The sequence below is a fragment of the Parasteatoda tepidariorum genome, chromosome 7 (genome assembly GCF_982258835.1).
Source record: "Parasteatoda tepidariorum strain Cologne lab strain chromosome 7, Ptep-v5.0, whole genome shotgun sequence".
In the NCBI taxonomy this organism is placed as follows: Eukaryota; Metazoa; Arthropoda; class Arachnida; order Araneae; family Theridiidae; genus Parasteatoda; species Parasteatoda tepidariorum.
In genome coordinates, this window is record NC_141761.1 from 47,586,187 (window position 1) to 47,609,557 (window position 23,371).

Here is a 23,371-nt window from a genome sequence, read left to right on the forward strand (position 1 = left end):
TCAAGCAAATTTTCTCTGGTATATATAGAAAAACATTTATTTCCGCAGTATCGGTATTAAAACTGATTAGTATTGGAGTAGTTTTAATATTCACCAAATATATAAATGTAATACTTTGTACCTATATTAGTATATTTCGAAAATTTTACATAGCCCTTCAACATCTGAGCTTCGTACGAAATACATTTATCAGCGGGAGCAAGCTAAAGACGAAATTTTAAAAATAAATAGAATCCTTATAAGACCATGATAAAGGCTTTGGAGCATGATCGTTTCTCTAAACACATTGTAGAATTCTTATATCAAAACTGCACCAATTACCATAATGCCAGTTGTACATATAACCAAAATTAAACGTCGTCTGCTTATGGCGGTTTTCTACGGTTCCCCGATGCGAATTTCCCATATTTTTTTATTATTTCAATTAAAACATCTTACATTATTAATTAAGCATTGGTGTCAATAATAATATGATTATTTTCTTAATTTCAATTAATACATTAATTCCAACATTAATTTAGCATCATTGTCGTCAATAATAGTACGACGATTTTTTACGGTTTCTCTAGAGGAATTAATTCTGCTATTTTGTACATAGCTTATTTTTTTAATTTAAAATTTGAATATATTACCTAAATTAATTAACCATCATTGACGTCAGTAATAGTATGGCGATTGTTTACGTTTCTCTGAAACGAATTAGTACCACATTAATTATGCATTTGAATACATAACTTATTTTTTCCCCTTTCAATTACTGTTGATTTTAAATTATTGACTTCTATAGAAACACGTTTTAAAAGAATTTCTCGAAGCAAAATAAACACACGGTATCAGATAAGTTGAGAGATATCAATTTAGTGTCGTGCTACCACGTGGTAGTATGCGTGCTGCAACGTTAATATTGCTCATTGAATTTTTTCCGATATCTATCTATACATAATAATAAACGCGGCTGTGTGTGTCTGTTTGTCTCTAATCACAATATATCGCCCCAGAAGCCTCTCCCAGGCACGAAACTCGGCACATAATTGTGTTTTGACATAATGAAGAAGTATTTTCTTTTTCTTTTTCAAAAATTTGGATTAGTTTTTTAGTTATTAGTCATTTTCTAAGAAAATCTATGCTTTTTCGTCTTCAAAAAGCCATATTCAAAAAACTATTAAAAAATGCATATACTTTTCTCCACTCTTATAAATGTATGCTAATGTGAACCTTACAATTGAAATATTAATTTTCGACAACTTAAACCAATAATATACGAAGGAACTATTAATTTAATTGTAAGGTTCGCATTAGTTTACAATTATCAAAGTGGTGAAAAGTTTAACTTTTGTATTAAAAATGTGGCAACATATTCGATACGTAAATAGAACGCTTCGCTTTGATATATTTGTCACTGTTCATAATTGTTATAATAAGTTTTTCTTCTTCTTTCCACGCTCTATTTTTTTTTCTTAGGCGAAGACGATAACTTTTGTAGCGATATAGAAATAGAAATTGATACCATAAAAAATTATATAGAAATAGAAATTGATACCATAAAAAATTATATAGAAATAGAAATTGATACCATAAAAAATTATATTGAAATAGAAATTGATACCATAAAAAATTATATACAAATAGAAATTGATACCATAAAAAATTAATTCGTTTTCGTGTTCTTTTCATGTATTTAGCATTTTAATTTTTTTCTCTTAAGCGTTGTAGCTATATAATATATAAAAAAGGAATTCAAGACAAAATTGCAGGACAGGAACACTTTAATTGTCCACTAATCTTCAGATTTCCTGCTATGTTTTAAAAAACTTTATTTGTGAAAACCTTTAGCGTGGCGGACAGCGGGCCGCCTTAGGCGGCTAGTAGTGAATAAAAATAATTAGGTATTAAAACATGCACAATAAACTCTTTTTTTCTTAAATGAAGTATAGCTATAAGTTAATCTCTCCTCTAAGCTAAATAACTCTCCAAAATATTAATAAAATTGTATCGTTTATGGTTAACGCTTATCTAATCAAAAAATTCAATTAATTTTTTCACTCATCCCGTTTGAAAGTTTTGTCGTAGAACGTTCTAATGTCGACAGTGACCTTCCTCGTGCTGTATGCCAAATTTCATAGCTTTCGATTGGATTGTTTAGGCGTCTATAAAGGACACACAGACAGGCATTCATTTTTATATACATATAAATTATTAAACTATAAATATATTCTTAACTTTCAAAGAAGTATGATGACAGAATTGATGTCACTTATTACAGTAGCAAAACTGGTTAGCCACAGTATTAATTTTAGAGAAATTGTTAAAAAAAACTGCTAAAAAAACATATTTTTCTTTCAGTTAGACATATAATCATTGTTTGCAGCATAAATACTCAAGAAAGTACATAAAATAAAAATATAACTACAACTAAATATAAAGGATAAATATACAGGGTGCGTAGCCATTGCAAAATAATTTTCCAAGACTTTACATGATCATGATAAAATAACTAATTTCTGACAAAGAACTCTTTTCTTGATTATATTAGCAGTTATAAAATGAACGAGAGATTTTTCGGTTCGATATCAGAGGTTGGAAAATGAAATCTGAAATTGAGAATATCTTGAAAAATGCAGCAGAGTTGCACATGAGAAGGCAATTATCTCTCCGAACCCAGCTCAGTAGACGCACATACGAATAGCTTTTTCATACGATATGAACTGACGGTACGCCGAAATGATTTGTGAAAACGTTGAATAGAACAATGTGAAAAGCACGCTTTTGCATAATACGTGGCGAAAATCGACATATAAAAAATCTAATGTTTGAAAAGGGAAAATGAAGCACTTTTTAAAAACAGCACCTTTAAGTGCTTTTAAGTAACGAAAATCTAAAATAAGCACCTTTAAGCACTTTTTAAAAACGCTACGCACCGTGATATATGAGTTTAAAGCATTGTGCAAATTAGATATCTACGGATAAATTTAATGAATATCTGCATATGCCGTTATTATACGCTATAGTAAGTAATATAAATTTGCATTCACAGAATAGATAAATCGTAGAAAACTTTTCAGGAAGAACAAATATTTTTCATTATATTGATAAAGCCGACAAGAATGAGAGAAACTATGTCTGAAAATTTTAATATATTCTATTCCATACAAATGTAGAAACAGGAATATCAGTTAATAAAATATTTGCTCAACTGAGAATTTTCACAAACTGTAAAAGTACGTTATGAAATAAGAGCAAAGAGTATGAGTAGTTGTGTGTAGAGTAATGAGAATGCAGACTGCTATTTTAAGGAAACGTTTACGTATTTTTAAGGAAACGTTAACATTTGTAAGGAAATATTAAAATGTTTTCATTATTCTCGTTTAACAAACGGAAATAAGTTGCAATCGTTAATTTTTAAAGAAAAATGGAATTTTTTTTTAATTTTAAATATTTTAGATAAGGAAAATAAAGTGAGCGTTTGACATAAATTAACATTTTGTATTCATATTTTTATGCAATGATATATTTACACACATAGAACGCTTCAAATTTGATTAATCTCCTTCTTGACGAAAAAGCTAAAATTATTGGTTTATCGAAAGAAACAATATTAAAATAACATATATTTAAGAAATGTATAAAAAAAATTCCTTGTTTACAATGAAAAAAATTATGAATTCATATTTTCATCGGCATTCCCTAATTATAGTCAGACAAAAAAAAACGAGATTTTTTTTTTTTTTTTTGGTTTAAATTGGTCATAAAACTATGATAAAATAAAAGGTGCAAAATGTTCACTAATTTTAGATATGTGATGCAAGAGAGAGTCGCAATTTTCGGAAACAATGGCATGTTGCATTGTTTTTAGGAACACCTAATTTTCGTAACAGCTGTTAAACATAGGAGTCATTAAGAGCGATAATTTTAAACAACATGAAACCATGATTAGAAATTAATTATATTATAATGAAGCATAAATATACGAATATTACAAAATTAACTATAGTTATACCAATTTTACCAGTTTTTTTCCAGCAAATTATATTTCATTGGAATAGCCATACAAAATTGTTCGTTTAATCCAAATTTATTTTTTCCTACTCACCTTTCATTGTGGATAGCATTCAAATTAAGTTACTGTTTAATTTTTTAGTATCGCAAATTCTTTTTACGATAAATAGAACGGAACAGATGAGGAAAAGAATCTCTCCACTGTGGAGATTCATAAATGGTGGAGGGAGGATTCGGCTCAGTTGTAAACTTTACGTGACTTCTTCAGACCACCGATTACCAAACAATGCTAGAAACTCATTTACTACCATTTGTAGAGATGACTACTGACCGAAAATGGTTTTTTCAGCAGATATACATATGGTGGATAGATTGGCTCATGGCGTTCTACTATTTGAGACAATGGTCTCAAATATTAGTACGCCATGGACTGGCTATTAACAGATGTGGTTTATTTCAATACCTTTCACTCTCTCAGTTGTATTTTTTTTTCATATTCGAGATTTTTTTCGTGTTCAGGAAAGTGAATTAGTTACTCCTTATGAATATGTAGTTGTACACACACTTAATTAATATTAATGCTTTGTTATTTTGCGCCCATTTACTATACAAAATCAAGGCGACTTCATTTATGTAGCTGTATACAATTTAACGATTATAGATAATATTTCAAAACGAAATAACACTCAAAAACATACTTTCCAAGACCTTTAGTTGCAGTTCCAAGCGAATTATGCTTATTTATAGCAAGTCTATCCCCATCAGCAACAAAGAACACTTAATTAATATTAATGTTTTGTTCCCATTTGTTTATTTTGCGCCCATTTACTATACAAAATCAAGTTGACTTCATTTGTGTGATTGTATACAATTTAACGATAGACAATATTTCAATACGAATTTACACTCAAAAACATACCTCTCTCTTTCTAAGACCTTCAGTTGCAGTTCCAAGCGAATTATACTTATTTATAGCAAGTCTATCCCCATCAGCAACAAAAGAATTAGATTTCACAATAAGAAGCCTGGTTTCTTAACATGAGAGGATATCGAATATCCTATATTAGGCAACCTATGATATCGCATATTAGGAACTAATTACGCTGCATAAGAAATACCACTGCCAAAAGTTAAAAGTTGAATTAAAATTGGTTCAAGCTTCATTTTGATACAATTCCATGACAAAAAAGGATCTATAAAACGTAACAGAATATTCACTCGCATTTGAAATTCCACCTAAAAACTCATGACAAGAAAAAAAATTTAAAACCATCCATGATGCCACTAAACTCGATAGAAAACTTTTTCTCACTGTCGTTTTCACAGAACCTTCACATTTGTTGTTTTTAATGCAGTCAATCACCCACTTTTGCAAACATAGGAGCATCTCCTATTGGAAACGATCTCAGATTAGGCACCTTTTCTACTATAGCAATTATCGCCCAACCGTCAATCAGTAGCAGCTGGAGGGAACGCGTTAAAGCTGCTCTAGTTGGCTAAATTTATTCATTCGACTATTTAGCTGATATATCAAATGTAAGATGTTTCTAAAAATATTCGGTATAGTTCTTTTGCTTGCTATGTTACAGCAATATTAAAAAACGATATCGTAGCTCAGAAGCTTCATAAGTTTGACGACAGTATCAAACAAATGATTCAAAGATTAAAGTCAATTTGCCCATGCTCCAATTATTGTTGATAGAATATTTACATTACTAATCTCAACAAAGATTATCTCGCAGAGATCTGAAAGTCACCCAGATAAAATTCAATTAATGTCAAGTTATTTGAAAAATATTTTCTTCTCAGATTGTTAAGCAATACACATCTTAAGCATTTTATACTTATTACAAGAGTTGATATAATAATCAGGAACACAAAGAACTTTCAATTTTCGATACAATCTTCAGAATCAGTATTTAAGCCTGTCAGATAGCTTATCACTGAGATAACATAACGCCTGGCTCTATCAATACCTCTTTAATGTGCCATTTTAAAAAATAACATTCAGTGAAATAATAATCTGATAAAAAATCAATAAAGCATAACTCTTTGAATAGATAGGAATTAATCTGTATTCCATTTACAAGGGACAACTGCCCTCTGTACTCCATTTTCGCAGTTCTTTTCAAATCGTTTCACGACTTGTGTTACTGAACATACTGCAACATAGAATAGTCCATCAAACATATAAGAAAATAATAGAAGGCAAAATTACGGGACGAGTTCATTAGTTAAAATGAGGGAAACGCGTTTAAGGCGTTATTTTCAAAAATATGAAATAACGCTTTTTAGCGTACAATATGCTCTTTTATAACTATTGTAAGTTCAGCCCATTTTTAACAAACACTCTACACTTTCGATACTGATTATGCAAAATGGTATTGCGTGCCCAATTGTTTATGCTCATAAAAATTTGCGAAAATTGAGATTTATTGATCTTAATTTTTTGTCTAATTAGAAAATCTCGCCAATCTGGCGATTTTTTTAAAAAAAAAAAGTTTAGTGAATTTTAAGCATATAAGTTTAATTATCCGCGATAGCCCAGATGATCATTTACATCCAGATAGTAAATATCGTGTAAATAAAAGCTTTGCTTTGAATGTGAAGACTCTTCTACTGCGGCTTTTAATTTTACTTAGCGAAAGGGCCTCAAACACCCTGAAGCTAATTATCCCAAGGGCAATCATCTTTTTACAGTAGTTGAGCTTGGGCTACAATCTTGTATTTTTTATTTTAGCAATATGCTTATACACAAACCGAAAAATAATAACAAAAAATAAAATCGTTTCCTATTAAGCCAAGCCTACTTAAATAACGTAGTTTCAATAAATTTAAATTTGTTGTTTTTAAATGTATCTGTAAAGTTTATAAACCCGCTTTTATTTTTACCTGCGCGTTTTTGATAAATTAAGGTCAGAGCAATTTTATCTTAGATTGCTTACCAACAATAAACGTTGCAAATTTGAAACAGAAATCGATCACTAATAAAAAATTTAAATTATGATTTTGCTTGCCTCCAATTTTAATACCTTTTATTAACTGCCATGTCAAAATAGACAATTAATTAAGATCCATTCATTTTATTTACAAACAAAATATTAAAATCGTTCTTAAAACATTATAAAATTAACCATCTCGTCGTCAGCCCTATTTCGCGCTTACCATTATGAAAGCGGTTTAAATTTATTCAGCTGGCATTCTTGGCGTGACATGTCCACTGTTCGCGGAAAAGTACGGTTTGTATTAAATTAGAGCTCTCTCAATGATGTCTGATTTAGAAAGGTGCTAATCGCACTGCTAAGTTATTGAAATTGTAGATATTGAAAGATGTAAAACACACAAATGTCAACATGGGCTTATTTACCCAGTTTTAAACATCTACTCAAAATTTCATGTACTCCACAATAAATTGAAGATAAAATTAACTTTTAGACTATGGAAAACTTTACACAGTTGATTTATAGAGTTTAAATATATTTTCATAGCTTTCTTTTCCAGTAAAAATTAAAAAACCTAGCGGACAAAGCTAGCCAGACAACAGGGGAAACTGTGCCTCCTGATGATTTCGATAGAATACAGGGGTCTGTTTAGAAGAAATTTGGGTCCGTTAACAAGCCCTTCACAAAATATCTTTTCTTAAAAACGGACACTTCACAAAATAATTTATCTTTCAATCGGACCCTTCACAAATTTATTTATCTTCATTATTGTTTTGTTAATCCAATAAAAATAAACCCTTCCCAGGAAGGGGGGGGGGGAGAAAGACAAATGTAAACGAACTAAGTTTTGTTTTCGGCAGACGATTCTTCCTTTATTCGTCCGAAATTAATATTGAGTGCTGAGCAGTATAGGCTAAATACCAAATATTTGTATGTTGCATCTCTAATTTAGTAGCAGCAATTGCAGTTTAGTTTTGAAAATTTACATTTTTTTAAATTATAATTTTACAGTGTTGAGCTAAATCTTGCATGTCTTTACAATTTAAAAACTCCTTGAAAAAGCTTTTTGCAATAACAGAACCCTTTTTGTACAAATTTACAAAAGCCGGACCCTGGTTGAAAGAATGCGACTTAACGTTTATTTTATATTCACAAATTACGAGTAATTTTTGCACAATTTTACAAAAACGGAACTTTCACAAAATGTCTGGACAGACACCTGGAATATATTAAGTTTATATCACATGGTATAAACTTTATACCATGTTGCTTATAAAGTTAAATCAACTTCTGCAACATGAAACCTTTGTTGCTTTAAAATAATCAAAAATAAACTTTTATTACAATAAACCAGTTACTTTTTTTATAAATTTTATTTACACAATTATTTTGCTTGATTGTTAGAATCTCGTTAGTAATTTTTGGTAGATAATTATTAGCAAAATAATAAAAATATATATATATATATATGTAAGGTACGTAAAATAACTCTCAAAATTATCTCAATCCATACTTAAGACACACTTAAATTAACAATTTGCTCAGAAAAAAACTCATTAGAACACCTAATTAACCTAGACATTTGATAAATTATTAGTCTTTTTCCTTTAATTGTTATTTCCTTAAAAATGAAAATCTTTACATTCTTTTTAGTTTTAACCATGATCAACACATTAGCTTTTGTCATTTAAATGTTGTTGTTTTTTCAAACTTTATTATTTCTAAAATGTCAACATTTATCACATGTTAAGAAAAGGGAAAGAAAACCAAACTAATGAAAGCAATGATATTCTGGAGAGAGAAAAAATAACTAAGGAAGAAAATAATTTTTCTTCATTAGTTTCAACCATCACCACATCAAACGGTACCAAACTATTGAAAGTAATGATATTCTGGAGAGAGAAAAAATAACTAAGGAAGAAAATAATTTTTCTTCATTAGTTTCAACCATCACCACATCAAACGGTACCAAACTAATGAAAATAATGATATTCTGGAGAGAGAAAAAATAACTAAGGAAGAAAATAATTTTTCTTCATTAGTTTCAACCATCACCACATCAAACGGTACCAAACTAATGAAAATAATGATATTCTGGAGAGAGAAAAAATAACTAAGGAAGAAAATAATTTTTCTTCATTAGTTTCAACCATCACCACATCAAACGGTACCAAACTAATGAAAATAATGATATTCTGGAGAGAGAAAAAATAACTAAGGAAGAAAATAATTTTTCTTCATTAGTTTCAACCATCACCACATCAAACGGTACCAAACTAATGAAAATAATGATATTCTGGAGAGAGAAAAAATAACTAAGGAAGAAAATAATTTTTCTTCATTAGTTTCAACCATCACCACATCAAACGGTACCAAACTAATGAAAATAATGATATTCTGGAGAGAGAAAAAATAACTAAGGAAGAAAATAATTTTTCTTCATTAGTTTCAACCATCACCACATCAAACGGTACCAAACTAATGAAAATAATGATATTCTGGTGAGAGAAAAAATAACTAAGGAAGAAAATAATTTTTCTTCATTAGTTTCAACCATCACCACAGCCAAAGATACTAAACCAATGAAAATAATCGTATTCTGGAGGAAAAAAATAACAAATGTAGAAAATAATTTAAATCATAATTATTAAAACTTATGTTTAATTGCAAAACTTTTAATGATCTTTTATGAGAATAAAAGAGAGAGAGAGAGAGAGAGAGACACTTTTAATATATTTTCTATGATAGGAGGAGAAATGAATTTCAAAAGCTGTCTTTACTTTAAAATAAATAATGAATTTTTGAAAGTCAACAAATTTAACGAATGTTTGATATAAGTATGCAAAGCACAAACATAAACATAATTAAAACATAACAATAAAAAATATGAACACAATTCTTTTAACAATGATAGTAAAATTTAAAAAAAATGGAAGCAGAATCGAATTTCTAATTTTGATTGCTTCCTAACACAACTATTTTTCAGTCCGGGGAAACCAGGGACGGTTCACATAGTTTTTAATTAATATTTTTTTCTAATTTTTATCATTTTTTTGTTGTCCTAATTAATTAGCTGAGCGATAAGGTACTTGCAAACAAATGAAAACCAAACAGAAAATTTTCAAATTTAAATATATGCTGAATTTTTAAACTATATTTACATAAAAAAATTAAATAATGATGATAATTTTTTTATAGCAAATAGCTACAGTTTTGTTAAAATCACTAATACTTATTGTCTTAAATAACGAGAATTTAAGAGAAAATACCTTAAGCATTAAATGCTGTTTTCCAAAAACTTTTCACGTAATTATAAAAAATAAAAAAATAAAACACTTAAAATTTTGGCAAGAAGATTGTGAAATTTCAGAAAACTGTATACGATAAATACAAATAGATAACTATAACGAGATAACTATAAAATTGTAAGTACAATAAAAAAAAATTCTTTCAAATCGAAAATATTTCAGTTGGTGAGCTTTAATTTTTTTTTCTGATTCGCACTATTACGAAAAGTTATATCATTACATGTGTTACTGACATTAAGGTAGCCGACTGGTTTCTACAACTTTGTTATTAAATATGAATATAAAAATTTAAAAAACTAGTTTTATGTGTAAAAACAAATAAAACTAGCAAAAAAGTATTATTTTAAATGGCCATTTTCAGGCAAAAAAAAGGCATTTTTTTGCATATACACAGCCAAAAGATTTTGATCACCTAAAACCAAGCATTTCTTTTAGTTTTTTTTTAAAAGGATATCAACAATGTTTTGAATTATTATCTTAATAGCAAGTGTATATACTACAAAGCTAGGGATCAATGTTGTTAAAGAAACAAATTTTCAAAAATTTCCGTACTTGTCTTTGTGAAAAAACATGCAAAAAAATAAATTTCTACTTTTTTTTCTCTTATAGTCTGTAGTTCAAAACAGGCGTGCTATAATCATAAATAGTCATGTAAAATTGTAGACCATTATTTACAAAACAACATGATAGATCATGTTTAAGGTGGCAAAAAATGGGACAAAAAAACTTGATTTTGAGATAAACGCATAAAATTATTAGTCTATCAGCTGTAATCATCTTGCACAAAAATTGCTAAAACTTTGCAAATAATTGTAGTACAAACAAAAGTAAAGTGTTCTTAGAAAGCTAAAGAGTACAGTAGTTCTAAATTTATAATACTCTCATTTTCGAAAATTTTGCCCAAAATATGTTTTTTGCACTAGTCAGACACCTTAAAGTTTAACCGAAGACGTTATTTAAACTGTTTAAGGCTTAAAAAGATTAAATAACGTCTTCTGTTACAAACAGTCATACGTTTAACATTTAACATTGAAAGAATTCGGCAAGAAACGAACTTGACAATAAATAAATTTTAAAACAAAAACGCCGATTTGTTTTAGCTTAAGCTTTTTTTATAGTTCACTGTTAAAGAAAAATTAAAAGAAAAAAGTTAAAGAAAAATTAAAAACAAACAATCAATAAAAAACCAATCTGTAAACAAAATAAAATAATGCATTTATAAAATATCTAAATATTTTAAAAACAATGAAGTAAAAAATTTTTAAAACATCATTGAAAAAAAAAAAATTTTTAGATATAGATTCTGACAAATTAATCGTTATGTAGAATTCGATTAAAAATAAAAATTATAATATTGAAAAAAAAACATAGAAAGATCAAAATAAATAAAAAACTAAGTAAAGCGAAATTGACATATTTCAATAATCGAAAACTTGATTACTTAAATAAATCAAATTTAAGGCTGTACTCAACTCTATTATAAAAATCCTTATATAATGCGGCAAACTAAAAACGTCTAGTAAGTAAAAAGTTCGCTACACATAATAGGCATAGATTAAATAAAATTTTAATTAATGAAATTAATTATTATTTGAACTCATGTATTAAAAAAATCGATATATTGATAAAATATTCTAAAAATATCAAAATAAAAAGTTTTTCTAACTCAATTGTCGGTTTATGAAATCAAAAACTTTTTAAACGTTAAAAAATATGATTTAAACAAAATTTAACCGTCTCACCAATTTTTTTCAACAAAAAAAAATGCAAAAAATCAACATATTCTTTTATTTTATTAATAATTACAAGGAACTAAAACAAAACGTAATATACTACTTTTAGGTTGAAAATTTAATTTTTTGTTATGTTTAAGAAAACATTTAATTTACCATTAGCTAACTATCTTTGTAACTTAGAAAGTATATGCAAACTTTCTTTAGTTTTAAAATTAATTTAATTTAAAACTCTTTTTATATGCAAACAGTGAACTTCGATTTCTGGTTTTGTCAACGTTCGCTATTTCAATACAATTTTGTTACATTTTCCTGCATTTTAAAGTCTTATACATTTAAATTAAAATTAAATGCATTTTAAATAAATATTTCTTACATTTTTGAATGAAATTTACGGTTATTTTGAATATTTGATATCCTCAAAATTTACTTCAAAATCGTTACTTTTTATTTTGTACTTGTACTTTTACTTGTATTTTTTACTCGTTACTTTTAAAAATCAAATTATTTTAACTCGTTACTCTTGCTTAAACTACCTGTACTTTTACTCGTTACTTTTAAAAGTATTAAAAAAGGCTGCTTGTCGAATTATTTCAATATTCGGAACAACGTACTTATGTGAATCATTTTATTCCACTATAAAATTCGTGAAATCCAAACACCGTTCAGTATTAACTAATCAGCATCTCAAAGAATTACTGAGAAGTGCTGTCACCAATTATTCACCAAATTTTAAAGAATTATCAAGAGAAGTAAAATAAATGTGTTTTATTTTTAATATTTAAATTCAATACACATATTTTGTAATTTTATTTATATGTTTTCAATAAATATAATTTCGGTAAAAAAAAAATTTCATAATCAGGTTAACGCAATAAAAGTAAAGGTTACTCATAATTCTACAATAAATAAGAAATTCTCATGCAAAGTAAAGAATTTTTAAAACATCATAGGTCTATTTGATTAAATGAAAATTAGATGCATGATTAATTGAAGTAAACAAAAGTGTAATAATTTATGAAAGCATGCTAAGCGAAACAAAAAAGTAAAAACTTACAAACAACAAAATATCCTACAGAATCCATCGAACACGTTTTTTTTTTTTTTTTTGATTAAATAATAGCAATCTAATGTGTTCCGTATTTCCCGTTTAAAATAAACAAGTCATCGCTACTTTAAAAGAAACCGGTGGCAACTAATAGAAATCCAATGACCTTGATATCAAAGTCCCTGCGAAATAAAGCATTCAGTTCTTAAATAAAAAATACCGCGTCACAGTTAGATAACTCAAAAGAAAAATACTTGAAATTACGCTATTACGTAATTTTATGAAGATCACATGATACCGTAGTTTTTCTTCCTTCCTCAGAAGCTATTATGTTAATTCAAAGCGTCAGGCAAGAAAAAAGAAGATAAAAAAAATCGTAATTTATTTCGCAGAGAAAATATACGTGCAGAAGAAAAGTAAAACGCACATAAATGCTTTGAATATTATTTGCTATAATTCAGTGACGCTCTCGTTTAATATAAATTGAATTTTATTACGTAAAGTAACACTGGCATACTAATTCTTTGTTGCATTTATACAAATTACTTGATTTCGCCCAATTCGGATGTGGGGATTACAAATCTTAAATTAGTTTTGCTAATTCTAATTCTTTGCCATTCTTCTTTCGAAATTAGTTTTTTTAAACAACATTTTTAGTCCATGTTTGTCGTTACGTACAAGTTTAGATACGTTATATATAGCAGGGTGTCGCATAAATATTGCGACATACTTCTAGGGCAGTTAGGGCACATTATCAGAATTAAAATAGCAATAAAACCCATGCCTGGAAGAGATATTCCAAATCCAGGGGGATTTAATGACTCGCTCTACATTAAATAGTATAGCATTAATACTCTATATAGTATATCATTAATACTCTATATAGTATATCATTAATACTCTATATAGTATATCATTAATACTCTATATAGTATAGCATTAATACTCTATATAGTATAGCATTAACACTCTATATAGTATAGCATTAATACTTTATATAGTATAGCATTAATACTCTACACCAAAGAGCCATTACATTATGACCACCCTGCTAATAACATGTAGGACCACCTTTAGCCCTTAAAACTGCTAGCACCCGCCGTGGCATTGATTCCACAAGGTGCTGATAGGTAGTCTGAGGTATCTGGTACCAAGCGCTCACCAACTGGCCCTGCAATTCTATCACATTGCGAGGGGGTAGCGTGGCAGTAAGAATTTGGTTTTCCAAGTAGGACCACAAATGCTCTATTGGATGAAGGTCAGGTGAATTTGGGGACCAAGACATGACTTGAAAGTCAGTGAAATGCTCCTCGACGATTCGACCCTTATGACATGGTGCATTATCCTGTTGGTAAATACCATCCCCCGCAGGAAAAACTGTTGCCATGAATAGGTGAACCTAGTCTGCAACTATGTTCAAGTAGCTTACAGACGTCAGCGATTGTTCTATGAGGATAATGGATCCTAATGTGCCCCATGAAAACATTGTACCAGGGAGAGAAATCATGAAAACCTGGGCGAGCCCCCATTGTTATAGATGGAGGGTGGTCATAATGTAATGGCTCTTCGGTGTATATAGTATAGTATTTTCTTAAATTAAAAAAAAATGATTGACTTTTTTTTAATTCATGTAACAAATTTTGAAAGAAATATAAACTTGCCTTATAATTTGGACGAACTACAGCCGAGAGAAAAATCCTCGTCCATCCTAATAATGCCAGTTTGAGAGAGAGTCGTTACAAGCCGCTAGATTGTAAATTAGCTGCCCAAAAATGTCATATAATTCTGGTGGCGCCTCCCTATTATGAACTGTTCAAAAGCATACGAAGAAACAGTTCATAACAAGAAAGCCCCTCTAGTGGCGTATCACAACATTTATGGGCATGAGTTCTTATCCTCTTTTAATCTGGATGATTTGTCCAAAATTCTATAGAAGTTTGTCGCAACATTTAAGCGACACCTTGTTATATATAAGCATAGCTGCCAACACTTCCGGTTTCGACAGAAGATTTTATTTTCATATTTAAAGTGGTAGCAAAACTCATGTTATTACTTTAACCTTTTTGAATTATAATAGATAGTAATTATTAATGGGGTTTGACAACCACTGCATATAAATAATTACAACAAATATATAAAAGCATTATAGTCTCCAAGATAGCGAATTTGAACCTGGCAAAATATAAAGATATTTTTGAGTAAGACCGTTTTTTGGTTATTGTTTTACTACCAATTGGAAAATACATACTCGGAAATAAAGGAAATTGGCGGGTATGTATGTATAAGGCTTTCAAACTTGTATATTTCAACAAAAAATAGACTAATAATGCCAGTTTGAAAATAACTCTCTTTTTTGATTCTTAATGGGTTTGAAAATTAACAGTTTAAAAGTTTATTAGTTTTTAAATTGCTTTTGAACGCGACAATTTTACATTGTTAATATACTACATCCTGTTTAATAAAATAAAAATATGCAGTCATTATTTAAGTTTTCTCAAATGGAAGTGTTAGATCCTGAAGAATCCGAGGACCTAATTTGTGGACCTATTACAGAAAATAATGTTTTTCTTTTGGCATGTGACTTAACAGATGATGGTGAAAACTTGCAAGATTTTTCCAAAGATTAAAAAAAAAATGACGCACATCGAATTCAGTGAGAATTTTATGCTCTCTCAACATTCAAACATCTCATAATAAACAAATTCTTTTATTGTCAAATATTTTTTCTGCACTTGTGCAGCTGATTTACTCCATCTACCATCTACGAAGAAGAGAAGAACCACTCTACATCTACGTTCTACTTTCGAAAATCTCTCTATTCTTCATTTATGGGTAAAACTCTTACCTCTGTCCGATTAAAACCAATCCTGTCGACCTGACACGGCAATCACAGTTGAGCTCTTTTTGGCATACAAAAAATTAGGCACGTTGGAAAGAAGATGCTGTTTATAACAGTTTGGATATCGAGAGAGCATCAAATCGATTAAAAAATCGATCTGCTTTGATTTTTATGTCGTGAAAAGTCTTACAAATAAATAAGTTTTCCCCATAATATCTTAAGCCACATGCCAAAAGAGAAATCATTAGTAGTTGTAGTACATCCACAAACTGAATCACCGGATCTTTCAGAATCCCACGCTTCCTTAAAGGAAAACTTATAATTGTTAACGTCTGTATATTTTTATCTGTTTCTAAACAGGATGTGAATTGTTAATTACGTGAAAAATATTGTTCAGATTAATGATTTAGAAAAGGGAATTTAAACAAAGAAATAATAACAATAATATTTCTGAAGCTTTATATACAGGGTTATTCATAATTCCCTCCAGGGTTTCGAAGCGTTATAGTAAAAGAACGAAGCCGAATATGGCAAAAAAGAACATATGAAATTATTCCGAAAGTATTCAAGTTTTAATTTAAGCAGTTGCCGGTAGATGGCAGTAACATGCATCACTGAAGCCAGTTGTAGTAAAGAAAAATGGCGTTTACAGGCGGAGGGAATTATGAATAACCCTGCATTATTACGTATATAACAAAACCTGTGGAATTTCTTTTCCCATGTTGGTAACGAGGAGCTGAGTAGACAAAAGGGGGATCTTGTAATAAAAATTGATAAATAAAATGAAAGTAATCAATTAAGTGAATAAATATAATGGTTCAATTGTTATGTCAAATTTACCTAATGGAGTAACAAAAAAGTAACCATACATAATGGAATAACCATATTAAGATAAATTAGAACGATTAGCAAGAACTATTTTGTAATCAATCACAAATCCCACATATCGTTTTTAATGGCTGGCATATTAATTGTAACTTTAGAAAAATATAGTCATTAAAAAATCCAAAGAAAAATTCTTTCCAAACAAATTTCATGTATTCCGATAAATTTATTGCCAAAACTAAAAGAAAACGTAAAATTCTGATAACATAGCAAAATCTTAGAAAAAAAAATAATAATTAAATACTTCAAAAAATGTGAGATGCTGAAAAAAATATTCTAAAAAAAAACTCTAAAATATTTCAAGTTCAGGGCTTCAAACTTTTTTTTCTTTTTTCTTATCTCTATTATTATAAGTTATTCTAATAATGGAAAAACGTTAAGTAATGAAAATGTTCTAAACACCATAACAAACAATACATTTCTCAAATAAAAAGTTATACAATTTAATTTGCACAATTAATACCATGACTTTTTTTTTTCAAAACATCTTTCCTGCAATACAACTAATAAACTATAAAATTTTGGTAGTAAAAACTATATTCCTAGAGGGTATTATTATACTAATACCTAGCTATTGTACATACTTTCCGCGGGAAGAAATGACACCGCGGAATTTAAACAACTTCATCTTTCTTTAGCACGGAATTACGTTTGCAGTTATGTCAAGCGATTATGAAACCAGAGAAGTTTATAAACAACTGTAACCTTCAACAACGTTCTATCTTTTCGGAATTTCTTAGCTTGCTGTAAGTTGTACGAAAAGTTGCTTGAAACGATCTGCCACTGTTGACTGTTTCTCTCAGCTTCTAACAAAAATTAAATTTTCTTGCGTTGAATTTAGTATTCCATTGTTTATATCTTAGTTGACTCTTTTTTAATCGTAAGAATAGAATAATTTTAGGGATAGAATAATTCTAGATAATAATTCTAATTCGAAAATTTTTAGACTGTTATTAAATAAAATATTTATTAAAGTCTATATGCATTCAGACATTAAAGTCTATATATTCATAGTCTATATGCAGTTAAAAATCTATATGCATAGACTTTTCTTTGGATAGCCGATTTTTATAGCTGTGTGTAAAAAATTTTCAATTTGCTTAAGAAGTTCTAGAGAAATGAGCGAAATACGCAAAAAATAAATTTAACTTTCATATAAAAATATATTAATATAACTTTCATATAAAAATAAATTAATGTAACTTTCATACAAAAATAAATAAATTTCAAAAATAAATTAATATAAATCAAACTTTCAACCGCTCTCTTATAACTAACTATTGTGAGTTGTGACCATGTTACCCAAATTGTGGCAACCCCTATAGATATGAAATCCGAATCATTCAAGTCATATTCGTTCAAGTTTTATTAACAGATAGTTTTAATATTTTGATATCTTAATTCTAAAGCTGAGTCTCGCTTAAAATTTCTAAGCAAATAAGTTGAAATTTTCTTTGTAGTTAATTTTATTTTTTTGAACCGAAAAGTTTCTTTTTTTTTCCTTTCTTTTAATTGATCTGCAAATAAATGAAGAAGCATTAGCTATTTGATTCTCCATTGATAAATAATATCTAATAGAATTATTCTATTTCAGAAAACGATTAATAAAAAGATCAATAAAGACATAAACGATGTGATGTGTGTATTAAGTTCAATGCAAGAAAAGTTTCTAGAAGCTGAGAGAAATAGTCAAAAATGGCAAATCGTTTCAAGCAACCTATCGCACAACTAAGGGCAAACCTATAAGAAATTCTGAAACGATAGTAACCGTATTTGAAGGTTACAGTTATTTATAAGCTTCTCCGGTTTTATAATCGCTTCAGGCTGTCATATGACATAAACCAAGATAGAGTAGTCCAATGTACATAGCCTCATTTCTCCACGAGAAAAGTACAGTGCGCAAAATAAAAAACGGACCATCCTAAATAACTAATAATAACGCACTAAAATGTTGACAGAAACGTCGAACTGATGAACAAATATTTATACTGGATCAGATGGTAGAACAGCACCAGAAATGCAAAATAGATAACTACTTGAATTTGAAATTTACTTCAACTAATAATGGACGTTACTTATCTACAGTGCGGGGAAAATAACCAGACCATCCTGAATAACTTTTGATCTAATGATCGGATCTTCCCGTTCCAGGATTCAATCTTAATGGTTCGAAGGGGTAACCTCGAATATTCTATGCTAATTAATTCATGGGAACGATATTTTTAGTGACGATATCAGACATAAACCGTACTTTCTCGGTATAAATCCCTCTATTTACGCTTTTACCTTAATCTCCACTTCTGTTTTCATATTTTGTAATCTGGCAATTTTATTATGCTTTACAGTATTTGTTTTGTGTTCTGTTTTTTCTAGACTTTTTCTTTCTTTTTTTTTGCGTGATATTTATTACTTAATGTGTTCTATATTGTTTCAAACATTTTTTGTTTGAGTACTCCTCACACTATTGTTTTGACAGATTTTGTTGTTGTTGTAGTTCATTTACGTCGCACTAGAGCTGCACAATGGGCTATTGGCGACGGTCTGGGAAACATCCCTGAGGATGATCCGAAGACATGCCATCACAATTTGGATCCTCTGCAGAGGGGATGGCACCCCCGCTTCGGTAGCCCGACGATCTGCAAGCGAAGTCGAGCACTTTACGGTAGCACAGTTTAACGAGGACCCATACCGCACACCCTCGGTCCCGACGCAGACTGCTCCAAGTGGTCAACCACCCGCACACTGACCGCAGCCAGTGATGCTTGACTTCGGTGATCTCCTGGGAACCGTGTCTTAACGATCAGACCACTGCGGGACTTGACAGATTTTGATTTGGCTATATTGATACAATATTAGAATACACTTTTTTTGCTGACATAATCGTTCAATATATATTTTTTTCGAAAATTTAAAAAAAAAAATTTTTTATAATTGTTATTTTATTTTAATAATTTTATTCTTCTCTTTTAATTTTTTGTAATTTTTTCCGATGTTTTCTCTTTTTTTTTTAACTTTAGCTTATTTACTGAATATATTTTGATATTTAATGAATTATAGTTTTTTTACGAACAGACTTACACATTTTAAAACTCATTAAACATTTGTCTAAAATAAAATCGCCAATTAGATAAGATTTTTCCACTTAAGTAAAAGTTATCAAAATGTAGGAATTATTATCAATTTTTTGCAAATATTTACTTGCCCAGGCAATGAAGCATTGGTGTAAATTTCCAAAGATTGCAAAAAATAGACGAGCCCTTTTCAATTACACAAAATTGTGGTTTTTCTTCTAATAGATAATTTGTATTATTTTTGAAATTATCATAAAAGGAGATTGCTAACGACAGCAATACTGAACATAACGTTACTAAAAAAAAAGTATATAGTTCCAGTAACAAATCAATACTAGTAGGGTTTATAGTTCTACCGTCCATAGCCTATCGTTAAATATTGCTTTCAGTTATGGAATATCTGCTTCACTACTTTAATTTCCACCAGCTCTATTTTTATTCTTATCTACACACAGTATCAAAGAATCCCTGAATGTGTTCTATGAATTTACTATTATTTGATAATGGGAAACCTTTGAAAAACTGGAATAAACCTAAAAATGAATCTAAAGTAATATAGTTTACAAAAGTGTGTTTTTGCTTCAAGTTTAAAACACTTAAACTGTGACTTTTTTTTATTTATCTTGGCAAAAGAGCTTCAAAAAATTCCTTTCTACGTACTTTGCCAATTTTAAATTGGAGTGAATTTGGTAATTTTATTACTTCTTTTATTTTCAAAAGTTTTCCTTTGCAATAAAACCAGTTTTGGAGGGAAAAAATATTACAAATAAAGGTATGAATAGTATTTTTATTATTTTTCATTAAAAGTAATCTATTTACTGTAAGAGAATGTTATAAGTTTTAACTTTCATTATAAATTAAAAATTAGTAAAAAAATCTCATTGAAATAACCTTTTTAAAATATGTGTAAAATGTTAACTTTTATTAAATACTAGTTCTCAAAAAAATAATTTATGGTTATCGGAACCTATTCTGTTATACAACTATTTTTTTTTCTTGTCTCAGTTATTTACTTTAGATCTCCACTTCAAAAAAGTTATTCTTGTTTGCCAAGTGCATCTGGAACATTCGTCTCGTGCCAAAACACTCAAAAGTTTGTCACTTTGTACCTTATTTATTTGAAATTTTATGAATTAAAATATTAAGGTATCATTAAATAATACAGTCTTTTCAAAACTATCATTAAACTTGATCTCAACTGTTATTTAGTTTTTTCATTTTGTGGAATGAATCTTAAATAAATCATAAACTTATATAATGGAAAAATCATAAAAGTTAAGTAGAATATCATTAAAATTATAGAAACTAATACAATGTGGGAAAATGAAAATTATGACAACTTAGCACAACAAATAAGTTTTCAAAATCTTACCGGATATATACTTTATTTCTTTGATTGATTATCAGAGCATGATTTATAGATAACACTGAAATATTTTTCATTGAATTATAAATGAGTAATTGAAATTTCAATGGCCATATTGCCAAACATAAATATTACTCATCTACCAACATAATGAATAAATCTAAACTGAAACTAAAAAAAGGAAAGAAAATAACAAAAACAAAATATTTCTTGATTAACAGTACCACTGGCGCCATCTGTTATTGAAATTATAAAAAGAGTCAAAACATTTTGTATAAACTGTTTCTATAATTGGATCAATTTTACCTAATCTATAAAAGTGATATTAGTTTTGCACCACCTACCAATAATACAAGACGCATCTTTTCTTTACATAACTTAAGAAAACATTCAGAAACATATGTTAAGTATCTTTTAAATAATCCCAATGCATAGCAATGCAATTACCATGCAATTTCGGTATTGAACGAAACATTTCTGTTGTGTGTTAACCAAATATTTTACCTTTAATTGCACACATCGGTGTTCTTAATGCAGAAAGAAACGTGAAGAATTTTATAAGAAACGTGGGAAATGTTGAAAATGTGATAACAAAACGTACACCAATGCATTACAGCAGGGCTCGAAAAACCGCCCGTCCTCGGCGGTCAAAAATACCCCGCGGACAACAAATTTCTCGAATCCAACGTCCGCGCGGACGGCCATTTTCCCGTTAATGTTCGTGATATATTTTCAGTTTTTGTTATCTTACAAGAGTCTAGCTCCTCACTTCTAAAATGACCCTCTAATCTCGAAATACAGCAACATACTGCGTATGGTGGAATTGATGTTTTCTCTTTCTGGGAGTACTGCAGCGGTTGAAAGGGGCTTTTCAGCAATGAACATAAAAAAAACACGTTACGTACTGGTCTTAAACAACAAGCGTCAACCGCAATTATGAACATCTACCTGAATGGAAAACCTCTTTCAGATTTCTGTGCAGAAACCTCTGTAAATCATTGGCTTGATTGTGGAACTGGCAAACGTCGTATTTGATTCATTTAAAAAACGCAGTACCATCGGATAAATTGACATGATAATTGACAGATAACTTGACCTTCATTATGTAAATTATTTCATTAAAGAAATACTAGGTTTTACTATTAGTAACCTAGTATTTCTTTTATTACTGTATAATGTTATCCTAGTATTTGTAATCCTAGTAACTACTAATTCATTGTGCAATTTATATAAATGTTAGTAATAAATAAGAGAAAATTATATTTTTATTTATTAAGAAGCGACGGGTTAGTTCCAAAGGAGGACGGGTACATTGTTGGACAAGCCGTCCTCGGGGACGGGTAAGAGTTTTGAGTTTTTTCGAGCCCTGCATTACAGATTAACTTTTTCTTTTACGAAACTGAATTAATGCGCAGCAGAAAACTGATAAAAAAGGCCTTGCTTATAATTAAACTGATAAAAAATACCTAAAACATTGACGTATTTCACTGAAAATAGTGAAAGAAAGAAATGATATTATTAGTTTCGGCATCTAAATTGCTCTTTCATCTTGTCGAGATTCACTTTTTTTTTGTCAACTAAGCTATTTAATCGTTCTACAACATTGATTACCAAAACGAATAAAAATCCTCACAAAAATAGAACTTTCAAGAATTCATTTTGAGTTGCAATTTGTAGAATTACTTCAAAAACAGGAATTTGGTATCGAATATTCCTAGAGTTAAGAGAAGAAGAAAAAAGTTTCATTCTCGTGGTGAAAATAATTAAGCAGAACATAACAACATTTCGAATAAATTAATTTATACACCTATTAATGTTATTTGTTTTTAAATCAGGGTTTCGTTCTTCTTCTTTTTTTTTAGAAAGAATTTTTTAATCGACAGCGCTTTTGAAATTTATCAAACATGCAATGCTTGAAATTAAACAATATTACGGAATAATGATTGTTGTTTTTATTGTTCCGTAGTTCTGAGAAATTTATCTGTTTTACACTGCATATCTCTAGATGTTATTAAAACAATAAATGCCACCTTAATGATTTAAAGCTTTTTCATTCGAAATAAATTATCACTTGGATACCTGCAAGTGACGTAGCGTGTGTCGATCCTGATTGGCTGCTGAGACGTTGTTTTTGTTTATGTTGTTCCATTCTATTTCGTAAATCTTGTGGTCGGTAACTGAGC

General features: G+C 29.2%; 1 protein-coding gene across 8 annotated transcripts in view; it reads right to left on the reverse strand.

Moving 5' to 3' along the window:
• The window catches only part of LOC107445918 (uncharacterized), a 227,196-nt gene that overhangs the window by 82,607 nt on the left and 121,218 nt on the right, over positions 1-23,371 (reverse strand). Inside the window, exon 1 of one of the 8 annotated variants that reach the window (XM_016060418.4) lies at positions 13,037-13,146. The exons of 6 other annotated variants lie outside the window; for them this stretch is intronic. The gene's annotated coding sequence lies outside the window, so the exon portion shown is untranslated. Of the gene's footprint in view, positions 1-4,915; positions 5,662-13,036; positions 13,147-23,371 lie in introns of those variants that run through there. One more of the 8 variants, XM_087167817.1, reaches the window with a different exon arrangement.